Raw genomic sequence first — 20,130 nt, 5'->3', positions numbered from 1 at the left:
TACTAGAATGTGTGGATGCCTTCGCAGTAAATTTTCTTACGGGTATGTGACATGTTATAAGTGCCTTGTAAGGATAAAAGATCCAAATTCAACTTAACCAAAGAATTTGCCTCATCGGTACCAGTGCGACATGCGGCAACATTTGGTCACGAAGGACTAATCCATTTCTTTTTTAGGAAAGAACTTGTTTTACAAGTTAATTCAAATTCAAAAGTAATGGCTTAAACTATATTTTCCAAAGCCCTGACATTTAGGCAAGATAAGCGAGTCATGGTTGGATAATCAATCAGATAATGTCTAGATTTACTGTTTTATGAGACAATAAAATATGATAAATTAATCTACCATATCTTTTCTTATTTTTCTACTTACAATTTTATCTTGAGTTAGGGGATAATTTGAAATCAGCAAGACCAGATAGGCAGATACAAAGTTAGTTGTCATTTACATATAATATATATCATGTTGTTATTGGATTATCTGCAAAATTATTAGAGAATAATACATTTTTCAAAATTATCTAGTTTTTATTTACCATGCAGTTAGCAAACAAGTGATAAAATAAGGCTCTATCATGAATATTCCTGTCATATTCATACTCTCATATATAGTCATGTCCTATTTGTGTTTAACTTATCCTAACCACTATATATACGAGCTTTTAATTCTTCCTAAAAAGGAAATTTTGTTTTTTTACATTAATGCGTAAATGTACTTTTAGATTTTAGTTGCTCATAACACCAAAGCATCACAATAGAGGAGGTATTCATAGTAGTCCATTAAATTATTTACTTTTAAATCAATGGTTATAATCATAATTGTGCATAATACCACTCACTTTTTAAGTCTCCTATGATCCTCCGTATTTGTTGTCTTAAATGTATAATAACCATAATAAGAAATTAAAGATACATTTACCGTCCCCGTGAGCTAAGTACTTTTAATTTTTGAAATGTATATATAAATAAAGAAGTTGTAGACTTCTTAGTTCTCACCAGCTAGAACATCAACACCACACCCCCTCAACTACCATACTTAAATCATAGAGAGTTTCCTTTCTTAAAAGAAGAAGAAAACATTGTGAATTATGAACTGAAGAAGACAAATAAAAAAACATTTCTCTTTTGAAATTTCATGTGTGAAGATTACAAAAATTCATTGATATGAAAGGAAGTGATCAAGTCATGGGTTCATGGGCTCCAATGGAGAATTTTAGTTAGGAGAAAATTATTTATCTTGAAATTATTTTTGTGGGTTTGTGCAGTTAATTTCTCTGTGACTTATGATCACAAGGCCATTCTTGTTAATGGACAAAGAAGATTTTTAATTTCTGGGTCAATTCATTATCCAAGAAGTACACCTGAGGTAATATTTATATTCTATATGCTGCATCAAAATTGTTATTCTTTAAATAAATAACATTTATATATCTTAATTGCATTTGGATAAATGCAGATGTGGCCAGACCTTATTCAAAAGGCATGAGCCTTCTCCTGGACAGGTAATTAAAAAAAAAAAAACTTTTGAATTTAGTTTCATTTGTCAAAATGTTAAAAAGAAAGGTAATTCAATTTTTTATGTACAAAAATTTAGTATTATTTTGAAGATAGGTACGATTTGGTTAAGTTCATCAAGGTGGTGCAACAAGCTGGGCTTTATGTTCATCTTCGCATTGGTCCCTACGCATGTGCTGAATGGAACCTTGGGTAAACAATTTTTGTAACCTGCCTTATAATTCTGTATTATATAACATTATTATTGGAAAATGACAATAATGCTTAGACTATATACTCAAAGGTCTTCTTTTATATATTTGATATATGCAGTGGATTTCCAGTTTGGCTCAAGTATGTTCCGGGCATTGCATTCAGAACAGACAACCAGCCTTTTAAGGTTGGAAACTTAGAATTTCAATATTATTGTGTTATTATTATTACCACTAGCATGCATTGTGTCTGTTTTTTAGTTTTTTCTGAGTTGCAAAATTTTATTATGAGTATTTAACAAGTATTATAAAATCCTTTCATTTTAAAAATTCTCTAAATTTATATTGAAACAATGAAATTTACATAGAAGAATATGAATTAACCTATAAAATTACATACATCAAAACATTATTCTCTCATTTAAACACGCTATAAGAGTAAAATATAGATAAAAAAGACTACCTCAAAACTTGGTATCAACCTTACATATAGGTATAGGAATATTTTGTTCCTTCAGATAAAAAAGGTATAGGGAAAATATTTTGTTTGTGACACATATTTGGACGCACACAAACTTTTACTTTTGGCAATAAAAATAAGTTGTTTCAATCAAATTGACTATGAGTTAGAACATCTCTCATCTGCATTTTGAAAGCCAAATACATGTTATCGATACACATAGAAATTTCAACTAAGAGAGATGAAAAGTTTAAGATCCGGAGTTCAAACCTAAAAAAAATGAATAAATATTAATTTAACAACTAATTACTAATATTTTTTATTAAAAAAATATGGAGAAAATTTAGAAGTCAAAAGTACATTAACAACTTCTTAAAAAAAAAATTACATTAACAAATCAAACTCTTAATCCTAACAATCAAACTAAATTCTTTCACATATGACCAATGGTCAAGAGTAATGAAAGATGATAGTGGTCTTTGAAATAATCAGTTCAACCAAATGTTAGCACAAAAACTTAAAACAATGTTGAAAAAGAAAAAAAATTAATAATGCGTATTTTCAACATAATCATATGATACATAGTTTTGTATGTGTACCTATATATATTATATTTATTATCACTATTTGATTGATTATGATATTCTATAAATTTTCTAAGCATATAATTTTATGATGATGTAGGCGGCAATGCAAAATTTTACAACTAAGATTGTCAACATGATGAAAACAGAGAAATTGTTTCAAACACAGACAGGGAGGTCCAATAATTCTGTCTCAGGCAAGGAAATGTGATTTAAATATATTTGTATAATTGTATTCCTATTTTAATTTTTTTTGCTGATAATTGTATTTGTATTATTGCTTTCAACTTCACATATTTATTTTTATATTGCTAGAAAGGTTTAAGCTGGCCAATTACATTATTGCAGTAATAATGATCATAATGGTGGCACATTCGTTAACTACTATATGGTAAGGATAAATCATTGAAGTTGTGGTTTATGTATTCATTTCATGCCTTGTAAACTCTGACTTTAGTGTATCATTGTTTTGGCCTAGTATCATGGAGGAACTAACTTTGATCGAACTTCTGGTGGACCCTTCATTGCTACAAGTTATAAAACTTGCTTAGAGTGACATTGGAAGGGAGTTTCACATTAGTATGAAGTTTGTTCAACTATTATAACTATTTGTATAGAAGTTAGAGAAAAGTAAAATGGAAGTTATATTGATTAAGAAAGAATGAATACCTAAGACTTATATAGTCAATGAGAAGAATAACTAACTAGTATAACTATTATGAACAAAGGAAAGAGAAAGGAAATTGATTTCTCATTACTGAATTAGAAGAGTATAAGATACTTATATACGCATATTGAGCTCTATGTTAGCTTATTGTATGTAACCTACATTAGATTGCTAACACTTAACAAACTCAAAGTTATGCAATGAATAAGTAATCATTTCTAACTTTTTTTTTTTTTTTAAACAGCAAATCTAGAGGTAAATATCATATCAACTAATTTTATGAGAATACCCAACACAATAGGATTTTGTATTGTAAATTTACTTGTTTACTTTTGTTAATGTTATCTTAGGTGCATGAATTTAAGACAAATAATGGTGTTTGTGCTGCCTTCCTTGCAAATTATGACACCAGAAATGCGGCAACGGTTAAATATGGAGATGCACAACATGAACTACCTCCTTGGTCTATTAGCATTCTTCCTAACTGCAAAACTGCAATTTTCAACACTGAACCGTTAATATAAATTCATTATATTTTTTATGTTGAGTTATTTTTCTAGTATGACCATTAATATTTATTATAAATTTTATACAGCTTGGTACTCAAAGTTCCCTAATGAGGATGAGTGCTGCAAACAGTGCATTTAATTGGAAGTCAAATAATGAAGAACCAGCTTCATCCGGTGAACATGATTCCATCACAGCATATGCATTATGGGAGCAGATTAATGTCACTAGAGACTCTACCGATTATTTATGGTATATGACAGAGTAAGTTTCTTTCAACTGATTATGTCGTAGACTTTTAAATAGAATAAGAATTAGAATTATCGTCTTTTTAATAATAATTTTCTTCGTACTTTATACTCTTTCTTCATCTACTAAATACTAGCATCACTTGTTCAATGTCAACGTTGATCCGAATGAAGGTTTTATAAAGAATGCACAATCTCATTTTCTTACAATATTGTCAGCAGTCCATGTTATGCATGTTATCATTAATGGACAACTTTCAGGTCAATAAAATTAGTCAATTATATTTTTGTTTTAGTACTTTTTTTCTTCTGTAACAAACTATAGTTTTACTTATCCATTTCCTGTATGAAGGCAGGTTCTGTGTATGGATCATTAGAGTTTCCTAAATTGACATTTAGTAAGAATGTTAAGCTAAGGGTTGGAAATAACAAGATCTCTTTGCTTAGTGTTGCTGTCGGTCTCCTGGTTAGTTCTCTTAAAATTTTGTGACATCTTTGACTGTTTTCACTACTTTTGTATTTTCATTTTTATTTTTTTTTAAATCTTTTCAATTAATCGTAGAATGTTGGCGTTCACTTTGAGACATGGAATGCCGGGGTGTTAGGCCCAGTCACACTCAAGGGTCTAAACGAGGGGACCAGAGACTTGTCACAACAGAAATGGTCTTACAAGGTTTGTTGCCTAGCAATGTTTCAGTTGGTAGAAGAAACATTGCACAATGTTTTTCAAAATCGAAAAATGTTGTTGATACTTACTTGTCATCACTAAGAAAATGTTTAAGCATAATATAATTTCTTGTTTATTTTTGTGTTGAAGCATTATATGTGTATCATTCATTTTTATATGTGATTTCGCTTTTCGGAAATAATGCAACATTAAGAAATTCCATTTCAATTTTGTTGCTGGTCAGATTGGTCTCAAGGGTGAAACCTTAAAACTTCCCACTGTAAGTGGAAGTTCATCAGTTCAATGGGTACAAGGACCATCATTGGCTAAAAGACAACCTTTGACATGGTACAAGGTATGATTAAATTTTCAACATATGTTTTATTTCTGTCACATGAATCTGTGATCACCTGCCTCTGAATGTATTCTGAATCATTATTTGTACTTCAATGTCATTAGACAGCTTTTAGGACACCAGCAGGAAATGATCCATTAGCTCTAGATATGAGTAGTATGGGAAAGGGTCAAGTATGGATAAATGGTCGAAACATTGGACGCCATATGCCTGGATATATAGCACGCGGTAAATGTGGTGATTTTTATTATGCCGGAACTTATGCCGAGACAAAATGTCAAACAAATTGTGGACAACCCTCTCAAAAATGGCAAGATTTTGTACATCTTATTTTTTAATAGTGAATGGTTTAATTTGAATAACATGGAAACTTTGTTTTGGATTTGGACAGGTACCATGTTCCTAGGTCATGGTTGAACCCAAGTGGAAATTATTTGGTTGTGTTTGAAGAATGGGGAGGTGACCCTAATGGAATATCTTTGGTGAAAAGAACAACAGGAAGTGTGTGTGCTGACATATATGAAAATCAGCCAACACTTAGCTAGCTGACTTGCGGTGTCCCATTGGACAAAAGATCACCCAAATTAAATTTGCTAGCTATGGATTGCCACAAGGTACTTGTCGAAACTTTCGAGAAGGAACTTGTCATGCTCACAAATCATATGATGCTCCTCAAAGGGTATATTTACCATTTCAATTACTGTCAATTCTCACTTAGTTATTTTCTCCATTTCAATAACAAACTAATAAATTATCAGCTAGAACTTGTACAATATCGATTTGTTGCAGTCATAGTCTTCGCATTCACACAGTTAGGGAGGGACGTCAGTAGCCGTTGGCTCGAGATCGAGTTCAGTATTTCAGTTTTTTTAAAATAATCAAAATATGTATTAAAATTTAGATCATCCAATCTCAATCCAACAGCCACCGACATCTCTGACTACTTGAATACGTGGATATTTAACCACAGCAAATCCAAATTGGTGCACTATAGACATCTTCTGATGAAATATTTATTAGTACTTTTGATACTCGTGAGTTAATTTGCACTCATCTTTCATATTTACTCTGCTTCCTAACTCTTGTGGTAACGATTAACATGGATTAATGGATAAATAATTTGGCTCTAAACGATTTAGTATTTTCTTTTTATGTTTTGGCAGGACTGCATTGGCAAGCAATCTTGCATGGTAACTGTAACTCCTGAAAATTTTGGTGGAGACCCTTGTCCAGGAATTGCAAAGAAGTTCTCAGTTGAAGCCCTATGCAGCTAGGAACACGTCGTACAACAATTTTTCAAATAAATATAGAGCAATTTTTTCGGGCAAATTACAAAGGTACATTCATCAGTTGATCGAAAACAATTTTGTAGATAAAAGAAATTGGATGTATATTTATGTTTTGTACATAGTCAAATTATTACTCCATACAGACATTACACTATTATAGAGCTTTTAATAATGAGGTACTGAAGCCCTTCATTAGAGTGTCAGGCTACAGCACCAGAATTCTGATCAAAAGCAATTCATTTTTTCTAGTTGATTCCAAGCGCCATTTGGAATATTTACTGCATTAAATATTGGCCAGAATTTGGCATTTTTATGTATCAATATACTTTTGTTAAAAAAGGGTGTATATGTTTCTTCAAATCTTTATTGATGTTGAATTTTGTTCTGTATGTATATATTAGAGTATGAATAATCAACTATAGTTAGTTGATAGGTAAACTAGAGTTAGTAGCTTGGTTAGAAGTTGGTTAGAGTTAGTTACACAACTAAACTCTATATATAGGAACACTCATGTATCATTTTATTATCTTTTATCAATCTATTCATTCTATAATGAGTTTCTATGAGTATCTCCCACATGAGTACTCTTATGCTCGCTTTCTTGCTGATCACTATGATCTTTATCCTTGGGATTCCTTTATTTCTGATAGTATACAAGTACCTTCATCCTCCTCCATAGTTGACCCAAACAGATTTTTGAGTTCACATTTCAGTCATTTTAATTTCTAAATAGCTTAGGAGCTAAGTTTTAAGATGGACAAGTAGTTAAACTCCAATGTTACTTAAAAATCATTCGAAACTAAAAGCTCTATGTCCTCCTCGTCTTCACCGCTATGACAATGGCTTCATAACCATAAGTTTGACATAAACAAGGAAAAAATAATATGACTACATCAAAAATACTTATATTCGTTTTTCTTTATTTTTGTAGAACAAAACCTCCTAATATCATCAAAGTATCAATCATAAGAATGTGGAGTATTGTGAAATGTTGAAGGAAAAAAAAGTCAAACCTTTTGAAAAACTCAAATTCGAGCTTTTTGGAACATTCAATTCAGAAACAGTTTCAAGATATTTGTTTTGAAACAAAACGTTCTAAGAAACTCAAGTTCATCGGATAGAGCACATGGTGTAGAGTGGAGAGGTTAATTGGCTAATTCTTGCCGTGCTTGTGGCAATGGATGAATAGGAAATGCATCGTGAGGATTTTTCGACACTCTCGTCAGCCTTGCTTGAGATGGTTAATGTTAGCATTTTATATTAAGCTAATCGTAGAAATGGAATGGCTAGGTCCATTTTTTAAGTGTGGTCTTTAATTCACTGATGGCCACGAGTTGGGTTAAGCTTAGTACTGCTGGGGGGGTCTAAGGATTGGTTGATTAAAGGTTGTAGTAGCTTGTTAATTAAGTTGTGCTTATGTTGTGGAGTTGTAGGATGTTTTGGAGGGGTTGAGGTTGTATTGGTGTAGAGTTATTCAACTTGTTGTATTCATCTTCTTGTGGATGCTCTAGTTGTTGTCAAACACCTGAAGGACTCTTGTGAGGTTTATGTAAATGATTGGAGCACATTAGAAGGTTGCTCGCAATGATATTGCTTTGATTTTATTTGAACATTGTTCTTCTCTTTACTGGTTAAACGCATTGGATTAACACTATGCATTTAATTGCTTTGTAGTTTTCTTTCTTGAGTTCAACCCTTTTTTATCCAAAAAGACCGGAGAGGATAGAGCCATTGATGCAGAAAAATGAATAAGCTATCACAACGTATCCGTGTTAGCATTGGAAATATGAGTATTGGTTTATTAGCATGGAGAGACCTTACGGAAAACAAATAAAAATGCAGAAGGAGAACACGACATAACTATTGACCATTTTCAACTTTGCTCTAGACTCCAGTTTTATTACGTTCTTTTTTCTTTATTGAGAGGTTTATCACGTTCTTAGCTAAAAGTATATTAACGCTTTTTTTTTTTTTTTAAGTCAAATATAACAACTGATTTGAAAGAATTAAGAAAAGCCTAAAATATGATTTTGGTTCTTGCAAATATGCCTCGTTTTGGTTTTAATCCATGTAATTTTTTTTTTTTTTTTTGTCCCTGCAAATATGTCTCATTTTGATTTTGGTCCATGACCCCACTTTTCTGATGATTTGCACACGTGTCACATGATGACTGAATCCATTTATTAGAAAAATAGTCCCTGCAAAATCTTTTGATTTTTAAAAAGGTCCCTGCAAAATAGACATATTTGAGGACCAAAACCAAAACAAGACATAAAACCAAAACGAGACATATTTGCAAGGACCAAAACCATATTTTAGCCTTAAAGAAAAATATAAATCATCAATGAAAATAAATACTAAATTTTACATATAGATATATAATATAATAAACTAGTATGGATACTCGTGTCAAGCACGGACTAAAATTTCTTCATATTTGATGAAGATAATGTTGTGATGTATCAAATATAAGTTATAGTCTAACATTGAGTAGAAGATTGAAGGTTGAACAACATATAAGTGAAAATATAAATACACTTAGTGCCTTAAAATATTGGGTGAAAATGTGGTATCGTTCTTATTTGTGTGGCTCATTCAATTTTGTGGGGAAAGTGGGAGTGATTCAAGGTGGTAGATCACAAATGCAAAGAGTCTCATACTTGAGGAAGAGATATTAATGTGTCAAGTGTAAGTTAAAGTTTTGCATGAACGCAAGAGTAAATTTTAAAGAACATTTAAATGATATGCCCATATGCCTAGCTAATTTCTTAAAGTTCTATATTGGATGGAATAGTAGATTTTGAAGAAGGTATCGGTAAAAAGACTCATATACTTGATGTTATAAGATTTTTTGTAAGGATGTGGTATCAATCTCACTTGTGTGATTTCTAGTCTAATGTGGGAATCATACCTAGTGTAGGATTCCCCGGTAGTTCCAAAATTATGATGAATTTTTTTGTTAATTATTGGATCCCCGGCAGTCCCCCAACAACTCAATATATTTCGTATACTCTCACAGACAAAGCACACACTCCTTATTTTCCCCCCTTATCATTTCTCTTATGTTAAAATTTATTTTCATGCTATATTTTTATTCAACCTCTATTATTTTTAAATTCCTTTAATTTTGGTATTTGGTGGGATGTAACAATTGAAAAATGCAGATGTGTTATCCTGAGTTTACAAAATACATGATTATTAAACATTTTAAAATGATCGAGTTTTTTTAATTAAGTCTAATTTGTTGGTAAAATAATTACTCAAGATTCCTCATATCCTTCAACAAATTTATAAAATTAACGACAACTCGTATTATTCACTGCTCTTTTATGGACAAAACACACTGCATATTTTTTTCTCTTATCATTTCTCTCATATTCAATGTCCTTTTTCGTATTCATTTTGTTTCTTTTAATTTTCTTTATCTCTCCTCGTGAAAGAAAGGAACATAAACATACATCCACAAAAACATCATCAACCCAAATTTTTGAACATGTTGTGTCTCTATTTTACTTTCCATGACTGTGTCACATAATTAAGAACACATGTAATCACACGGTTGGTTAAAATATGGTAACATTTTCAAGTGTGAGTTAACATTCTACATATTGGATGAAAGAGTAGATTTTGATCAAGATAGAAATGAGATGACACATTTACCTAGTGCCTTAAGGTTTTATGTGAAGACGTTGTGTCAATCTAACTTGTTTGGTTGCTATTGGCATAACATAATTATCCAACTTAATGTAGGCTATATTGGAAGGCCTAACATTATGATAAACTGATTTGTTAGTTTTTGAATGTCATTTGTTTGATTTTTTTTATCTTAAATTTTAGTTATTAGATGTCATTCGCTTTAATGCTATATTTTTTGTTATTCAACCTTAATTTTTTTTCAAATTCATTTACTTTTGGCATTTGATGGGATTTTACATTAGACAAATGCATATGTATTATGTTAAGTTGATAAAATACATGCTTATTAAAAAATTTAAAATGATGTGACACTTTTTTGGTTTAGTCTAATTTTTCTTCTAGAAAATATTAAATTTAAGTTTTTTCATGTTGTTCTCTTTCATACCATTTATTTCATTCAACTTGTATTATTTCAAATTCTTTTATTTTTGGTCTTTGGTAGGATTTAACCTTGGAAAAGCACTTTTATGTTATGCTAAGTTGACAACCTACATGTTTATTATACGTTTTTAAATGATGTGCTGTGTTTTGGTAAATTAATTATCGAGAAATTCTCAACCCTTTCAAGAAACTCATAAAATTACCATATGTGTTTGATCGTGCAATTCCAATAATCAAGAACAATTAAACCAATAAATTTTTTTCAGTAAAAAATCAAGATGAGAGATGGTTCATGTACAATGAATATTCTTTTTTTTTTTTTGGTCAGACAATGAATATCTATTAATCATGATTAATTTGAATTAAAAATGCATTTTCTAGTTCATTGTGATTTTCCGACTCTAAGGGTTTAATCTAGTGGTAAAATGACAAACTTTGGATTTAGAGGTTCCAACTCATGATAGAAAACACATTACATATCTCTTTCTCTTATCATTTCTCTCATATTCAATGTCCTTTTTCGTACTCATTTTGCTTCTAATTTCATTTATCTCTTCTCATGAAAGAAAGGAACATAAACCTACATCCATGAAATCACCACTAACCCACATTTTTGAACATGTTTGTGTCTCTATTTTACTTTTTATGACTACATCACATAATTATGAATGCATAAAATCACTCACTTGATTAAAATACGTTAATGTATGAAATGTGAGTTAACGTTCTACATATTGAAAGAAAGGGTAGAATTTGATCGACATATAAATGAGATGACTCATATGTCTACGACTTTAAGGTTCTGCGTGAAGATGTGGTGTCAAATTAACTTGTGTGATTGCTATTGGCCTAACATGATTACCCAACCCAACGTAGGCTCCACTGGAAATCCCGACATTATGATAAACTCTCAGGATTTAGTATAGTTGATTGTGATTTTCCAACTCACAGGATTTAGTCTAGTAGTAAAAGGACAAACTTTAGATTTAGAGGTTCTGAATTTTGAACACTGCTAGTATCATTGGAGATAGATGAAATCATATTTCATACCTTTCACAAAATCAACATTCGTCAACATATTTTTTTTATTAAAAATAATTTCATTGTGATTTTGGCTTTTTATTTTATTAACTTCATTAATTATTATACCTATAAAATCGTTAGTGCAATGATCATTAAAGAGTTATCCCATGTACATTTTTATTTATAAAATTAGACATAAATGCATTAAAAAAATTGTTATTAAAAGACATTTACATGCATTATGTTATTAAAAGGACACGACATACTTTAAAAAAAATTGCAATACAGACTTTGTAGAAAATTAGTAAAATTGGAATTTAAAAAATCATCAGTTATTGCTTAGATTTAATTTTGGGTAACATTCGATTCTTCTTCAAAACTTTGTTATTATTATTTCTATAATTATATGATTTTTCCATTTTATTGAATAATCTTTCATTAAAAATGTTTTCGATTAATCTTTTTTCTTTTAGAATATGCAAAAATTTAGGCTTTCATTTTGAATCAAAAAGTTGAGATTTTTAATTTTTAATTTAAATTTAAAAAAAAATGATAAAATGTTTAGATGAGTTAGGCTTCGGAAGCTCATCAGGGTCAGAATAAATCTCAGGGCTCAAAGAGCATTTAGAGAGATACTTGTTAATCATTCACTAAAGAAGTCCTCGCGCAGGCACCATAAGGTAAATCAATTACCTTGCAGTTAAGTCAATTCTTTGCCAATTGAGTCTACCTTCCTTTGTAATGCTACCATTAGTAATTTAGTATTAAATTATAAAAAATAAAAAAAATTAAGACATGTTACCATATTTTAAAAAAAATCATGATAGCAAATATTAATACTAATAATATCATTCAATTCTCCTTTTAATGTTGTTTTTATTACTATTTCTATAATTATATGAATTTTCCATATTGTTAATTTTTTTTCTTTGGCTTAAATGTCACTTTGGCCCTACAACTAATTTTAAAGTTCAATTTAGTCCCATAACTTTAAAATTGGTCAATTTAACCCATAAACTTATTTTAAAATCTCAGTTTAATCCCTTAATTTTAATATAAGTCAAATTGATCTCTTGAATTGTTTAAGTTAGCACAATTTAATCCTTTATCGTATAACAAAATTGAACTTTGTTAATAGCATGAACAAAAAAAAACACCATTAAATAGAAGCAAATTTGTATGTAGTATAAACCTATGCAATATCATTTTTTAAAAAAGGAATAGGTGTAAAAATATGATGACATATTCAATTTCATTATTTTTAGAAAAGTAATAAAGACTGTTTAATGGAAATTATATTGTTGTATATTGTATGATTATTTTTAGGAAAAATGATAATGAACATTTATTCCCTAAAATAATAATAATGGGTATTTATTTATCTTTATATTTTTTTTGTTAACCCTATGGTTCTTAAGAGAAGAGTTCAACAACGAAGTAACTAAAATTTGGGATTCCCAAAAAAAAAATTATTTGATGGAGTTCATAAACAAATTAGCCAAAATAACTGGTTTTCATATTTATTTTTTAAAATTACTATGATTACAATTTCAAAATCAATCAATTTTAATTTTTCAATTTTTTTAAATTACTATGATTACAATTTCAAAATCAATCAATTTTAATTTTTCAAGTTTGTAGAATTGTTTTCAAAAAATTGTTTTTCCGTAGAAGTCAAGGATGGAGCGAATATTGTGGAAATAATTAAATATGGAGTCGATTTTAAACCATTTGTGATTATAAGTTTTAATAATAGAATGAATTCTCCTTAAAAAAAAAAAAAGAATGAATACAAAGATATGGCGTTGAATAAAACATTAATATTTTTTTCAAAAGAAATATAATAATTTAATAATCTTTAATTAGAATATTATTTTTAATAATAGTATGAATTTATTTAAATATTTCATAAGGATGAATGAAATAAAACTAAAAAAATCAAAAACACTATACACTAACGTAAGGTCTTGTTTTTGTTTTTTATTTATACGCTCATCAATTAATTAACTCTTTCCCCTCATGTATCTATTTTTTTTAATTATAAAATATTAGTTTTGTTGTTGTCTGTTTTAAATAAATCAAAGGAGCCTTAAAAAAAAAAAGAATTGGTATATACAAAAGAAAATAGAAACATGAACAAAGATTCAGTCAAAAACAAATAATAAGAGAAACAAACACCAAAAGAAAAATTTAAATGAGAATATGAATAGAAAATAGCAACATAAGAAATCACAATAAAAAGTAACATACAAATAATAAATGTTAAACAAACAATAAAAAATAAGAAATAAACAAATAAACAAATAAAAGAAAAGAGAATAGGGTTGAAAGCTATGAATTTTTATGGGAGGAAGATGTAGATGAAAATAATGAAAAGCAAATTGTCTCTATATATAAGAAAGAAAAATCATGTCATAATCAATTTTGATTGACTCATGAAAAATAAATGGCAAAATTACACTTTTAGTCCCTTAACTTAATTTCAGGTAACAGTTTGGTCCTTTATCTTTTTTTCATTTCAATTTGATCCTTTTTGTCCATTTTCATACACATTTTCAAGCTTCAAATCTAATATTCTTATGCAAACATAGACGAGGATCATAGATTTGAAGACTGAAAAACCATAAGAAAATAAAATCATGAATTTTAAGTTTAAAATTTCATATGAAAATGGACAAAAAGGACCAAATTAAAATGAAAAAAAGATAAAGGACCAAACTGTTACCTGAAATTAAGTTAAGGGACTAAAAGTGTAATTTTACCAAAATTAATAAATCATTGATCCATTTTGATTTGCTAATAAAAAGTAAATGATTTAATATCTATTTTGATTGGTTGATAGAAAAGCATTAAATGAGATGAAGAGCATGAAAATGTCACGGGTACTATTATCACTCATAGACGTAGACTTTTGTATTATATAAAGATAAAGATTGCAAGAAAGAAAGAAAAAAAAAAAAAAAAAAAAAAAAAAGATGTTAGACATAAATTTTCTGCGTGATTTCAACCCAAAAAGTCAGCATTCACATAATTCCAGCTAAAATCACATCCATAATTTTTTGGTAATAAAAATCATATCTATGTTAGCGCACTGCTCAAAATAAATTAAATTATTTTTCATGAAATATAAATAAATAGTATTTACTATAAAAAAGTGAAAAGGAAAAAAAAGTGAAACAATTTTAATCGGCGAATAACCCTTTACTTAATTTTTCAGGAAAACAAATGGAAAGAGAGAAAAATCAAGAGTAGGACTCTCAGACTCTCCGTTCTCAGCGCATTCCACAATGTCAGTCAAAACAATAGCATTTGGGATTTTTCTTTCAGTTCATATAGCAAAAAACTTCATATATATATATATATATATATATATACACTGCGTTTTTCCCCTACTACTACTACTGTTGTATTTAATGTATTCACAAATCCAAAACGAAACCCTATGCTGCAATCCATCGTGATTCAAGTTTCTAAGCAAAACTAAAAAAAAGTAAGGAGAGGGCAAAGCAAATCCTCGCTAACCTAACCTAAAGATTTAATGTTGTAAATGGAAACACCTGATATTTGGGGATGAAGCTGAAACTGCTGACATCAATGCTTGCCATAAGAGATGTACCGAAATCAGAAAAGGAAGAACCACAGCTTTCTTCATTGCCGTTAATGGTGACGTATGAAGAAGAAGACTGAAAAACCAGCAGAGAAGAGTAAGGATCGTTAATAAACTTCACCGTTTCTTCCCAATCCTCTTGTAACAGATTGAAAAGCTCGTCGTCGTCTTCTTCCATGTATGACGGTGCACTCGTCGGTTTTTCATCGGCGTTAGGTTCCAAGGCGGCGGAGTCTTCCATTGGAAGGAGAGTGACGTGGAAGTTGAAATTTGAAAATGGGAGGAGGAATGAAAAAGAAGGTTCTGGATGTGGCACGTCTATAAGGGCGGGAATGGAAAATCCACTATTTGTTTTCCTTCCCAATAAGGTCGCACCGTGTCTGTATACGAACCAACGAACGCGCACATACAGTACAGAACGTACGCATCATTGGTAACCGAATCAATCGCTGTCATTTTTTTACTCTTACTGTCAACTCTTACCCATTTCAAAATTTCAGAGGATAAAGACAAAGTTTTTTTACTAATTTAATTCGGTTATTAAATTTTTTGACTAATTAGAGGAACCTTTTGGACGGAATATACATCTATATCCACCGATTTCCATTTTAATAAACAAAAACATTTATTTAAAATAAGTTATTTTCGATGATAATGTAGAATTTCTTCCTTCTTTTTTGACAACAAAAGAGTATTTGGTATAAAAATATTAGTAATAGCTTGCACTCTCACTTTGAAAAAATATTATTAATCAAACAATAATCACAAATTAGGAAATTCGATTACCATTTCTTTAAGTAATATGAAATATTGCTTTCTTTGTTTACTTAAAATTTTTACTAATTAATTACTATGACATTGTCTGTTAAATGATATGTAGTTAAAGGTTGATTCTAGGGTGAGGGATCAATTAAGTCATTTACCGGTGAACCATATAATCCATCCGGTCCTATTTACAAGATACAATTAACTTTTTATATACATTAAATAATTTATGTATTTGATTTAGGTTTTTAACTAGATACATACATTATTCAATGTATCTAAAAAGTTAACTTTTTCTTATAAATAAGATCGGAGGGAGTAAAATATATCATTAGATTAATTAATGTTCCAGATTTGATGAATTTTTTTTGAGAATATCTATGTTTTGTCACATACTCCTCCGTCCAATAATATAAGCAAAAAAAATTCATTTTCATTGTCCCAAAATATAAGCAAAAAAGATAAAATATTTATCCTATTTAATCTTGTTTTTTTAAAAAAATCTCTTTTCCAAGAAAAACTTTTGTTTATTCTCATAAAATTAAATGCAAATTATATTCAATTTTCTCTCTCTTTCACTTTTTCTATAACCAATAGCCAATGAAAATTATTTTTACTTTATATAAAAATTTTTCTAAAGAAAACTATACTCCAAATTCTTATGCTTTAGTTTTCTTAATAAGTGTAATTTTATTTTATTTTTGCTTATAATTTAGGACGGAGGGAGTACAATACTATCCCTATCTCTCTCCAATATGTGTAGCCGCTTCATCCTCCGTGCCCGAAACATCTTCTCCAACGATTCATAGTTGCACTCTTTTACTTTCTGATTACTGCTTCTTTTCTTCTCCTCATATTTTAGGTTTTTTTTTAATTTTAATTTAGTAACAAGTTTGGAATAGTCATGGTTTGGTTGATGCTTAAATTGAGATTTTGAAGTAATGAGAATTTAATTGTTTGTTCTTCCCTTTTGTTTTGCCATGGCTACATTGAAACTAAAGGTTTGCCATTAAATTTGAATCAATTGAACTGTAGCCTGAAATCTAAAACTTGGGAAATACCACCATTGTAGTTGGAGAAGTAAAAGTATATGAGAAAAGAGAGAGAATATTGTGTGTATTGTGTAAAAATGTGTATATGTTCCCTTTTTTTTTTTTTGGTACAAGTATATGTTCCCTTTTTTATTTTCATTAAATCTGAAACATGGATTTAATTTAATGGTGTATTTTATATGATTCATCGGTGAGGATCTTAATTGAACCCTCATCCTAGAATCCACCGTAGTTAAATATTCGTTTATTTTATTTGTGAATTTTCGTGAAGCTAACCAATATAATTTAAATGAGATGGTAAAAGTTCTTTTTCAACGCAACTAGAGATCCACTATGTACTACTGGTCTAAAGGATCCATCTTTAATGTTGCGCGTAGAGGATAGTCAGTCCATACACACACAAAAAAATGCACGTTAAGATACCGGCTTTGTGCCGGCAGTGGATTATATATGCATGTATAGTTTTTTCTTCATTTCTAAAGATAACGAAGGTATAAATGAGATTAAAAAAAATAGAAAATAAGTTACAAATTGAAATAACATCTTGAGAAAACACTATAAGCTTTGCATCTTAAATTTAAAAAAAAAAAAAAAAAACACTATGGGCCTGTTTGATTCCCTTTTTGAAAACAGTTTTTTAGTTTTTGAAAATTAGAAAAGAATAAAACTTGTTTGATTACTCTTTTGTAATTGATAGTTTTAAAAACTGTTCTTCTTTTTCTCTTTTTTAAAATTGAAAAATGGAAACACCAAAAACGTGTTTTGCTTTTCTGTTTTTGGTTTTCAGTCTAAATAACACCGAAAATTGTGACAAATTTCATTAATGGCAATTTTATAAATATAGCAACAAGTTTTATAAAAATTGACAAACAGTATTTCTTTTTTATTGTTTTCTTAAAGATAGTTTTTTAAAACTAATTTTCAATTAAGTATTTAAAAACTAAAAATCAAAACCCAATCAAACAGGCCTTATAAATTTGTAAAAACCGCTATAAACTTGTGATAGAATGAACGTTATTAAATAGTTATACGTGTTTATTCGCAATAATGTATCTACTATAATTACGTTAGCATTTTCTCTTTGCCAAAGAATGACATCTTATTGTTGCATTTTAATTTTTAGTCATCCTCACTGCACCACAGTTAGTTATAATGTGAAACTTTAATTTAATGTTAGTTACAATAATAGTCAAATGATTTTAATAATTTAATGATTATGATTGAGTGACAATGTCTATAAATTAAAGGGAAATGTTAACCGGTGCCTCCAGGACACTGGTTAAGAATATGAAAAAGGAAATTATATAGTAGTTAATGCACTGAAATTGAATAATTAATTGATAATAAAGTCGAAAACAGTTTCCTTTTATGGTAATAATTCCCTTTTATGGTATGTTTAACCCATACTCCAGAGACACAGGTTAGCATGATCCTAAATTAAATACTATATATGTCAATGTAATAGCATTGCCTCTGGTCTTTTTTTTATGAATACATTGCCTCTAGGCTATGGTGTGAGAATATGATATTCAAATTCTAATAAGTTTCATATCAGAATATTCTAAACATGGTGTGAACTGGTGGCTTCAATCGTATAAAACAATCCCGTAATGCTTAGAATTTAAAAAAAAAAAAAAAAAAAAAAAAAGCTTATGGTTTAATCGTAAGCACAATTCGAGTGTTATTGCGTTAATCCACCGTTAAATTACAGCAGCAAAAGCACATTTTCTTGGTGGCATTTAACATGGAAAGGGGAATCCTTTTCCACCAATGAAAAAGTTCACTTTAACCATTAGATGAATTGAAGAACACAATCTTATCATAGACTTCCAACACTATATTATTTTTTTTACATCTTTCACCACTATTCTCTCCTCCCCCACCACAAGTAACATCAAACATGCATGAAGATTCGTAACAAATTCATAACGATAATGAAATTAGATTAATTAATTGAAATATAATTTTGGAATGCTTAATTTCGGTGACAACTTGTACGCCACAATTCTTTATTTTTTTGTGTTTAGTTTGTTCTTGAATTGCATAACAACTAGTACGACACAATTAGTTTGTTGTTCTATGTTTGAATGAATGAATTAATGAATATTGGAATCTGGTCTAGAAATATGGCCAACGAAGCAAACCCATTTCTAATTTCTTTATGCCGTTGATCCTCTTCACTTCTTGTTTTGTTTCACCTATAAAATTGCAGGCGAGAAAAATTAATCTGCAATTCCTTGATGAAAAGTTGCAATTCCTTGATAAAAAATTAACCAAGGTTGTGAATTATGACTACCTTGGTATCAAGCTGCAATTCCTTGATGAAAAGCTTTGATTCTCAGAATTAACATAATAATTGAAGAGAAAATAGAAATTATTGAATCAAAAAATTGAAATTAAAAAATACGAAACAGATATGAGTTGGAAAGTTAGAAGAACTATGATTAATTTAGGGGTTGGAAAGGTGCAACAGCTACGATAGAGATGGGAATTAGAAGTGGGATGAGATGTTGGGTGGAAGCAGCTGGTGGTGTGTTTGATGTTGCTGATCGTGGGGATGAGAGAATGGTGGTGGGAGATGTAAAATAAATAATTCAGTGTTGGAAGTCTATGATAAGATTAATTGATCTAATGGCTAGAGTGAACTTTTTCATGGTGGGAATAGATTCACCTTTCCCATGTTAAATGTCACCCACTTTCTTTTATGTGAAAAAATAAATTAAGAGGTAGAGTAAAAAAAGGTGAGGTTTAACATGGAAAAGCTACTTTTTTCCCACCGTTGGAAAGTTAGTTTTTGACCAGTAGATCAAACCAAGAACACATCCTTGTTATACTCCCTCATCATTAGATTTTCTTCTTTTGTCTTCAACCTCACAACCATCAACCAAGATGGTTATTATTCCCAAGGCTAAATTAAAAAAAAATTAGCCTTGGGAATAATAACCGTCTTGGTTGATGGTTGTGAGGTTGAAGACAAAAGAAGAAAATCTAGTGATGAGGGAGTATAATAAAGATGCGTTCTTGGTTTGATCTGCTGGTCAAAAACAAACTTTCCCATGGTGGGAAAAAAGTAGTTTTCCCATGCTAAACCTCATCGTAAAAGAAATGGGTTGTTTTGGTTATC

At 29.6% G+C, this 20,130-nt stretch overlaps 1 pseudogene; it reads left to right on the top strand.

Annotated features, from left to right (window-relative positions):
• The first annotated feature begins 574 nt into the window (after positions 1-574).
• LOC25494242 (beta-galactosidase-like) lies at positions 575-6,871 on the top strand (annotated as a pseudogene).
• The last annotated feature ends 13,259 nt before the right edge of the window (positions 6,872-20,130 follow it).

The sequence above is a fragment of the Medicago truncatula genome, chromosome 4, assembly GCF_003473485.1.
Source record: "Medicago truncatula cultivar Jemalong A17 chromosome 4, MtrunA17r5.0-ANR, whole genome shotgun sequence".
In the NCBI taxonomy this organism is placed as follows: Eukaryota; Viridiplantae; Streptophyta; class Magnoliopsida; order Fabales; family Fabaceae; genus Medicago; species Medicago truncatula.
This window is presented reverse-complemented; position numbering and strand designations above follow the sequence as displayed.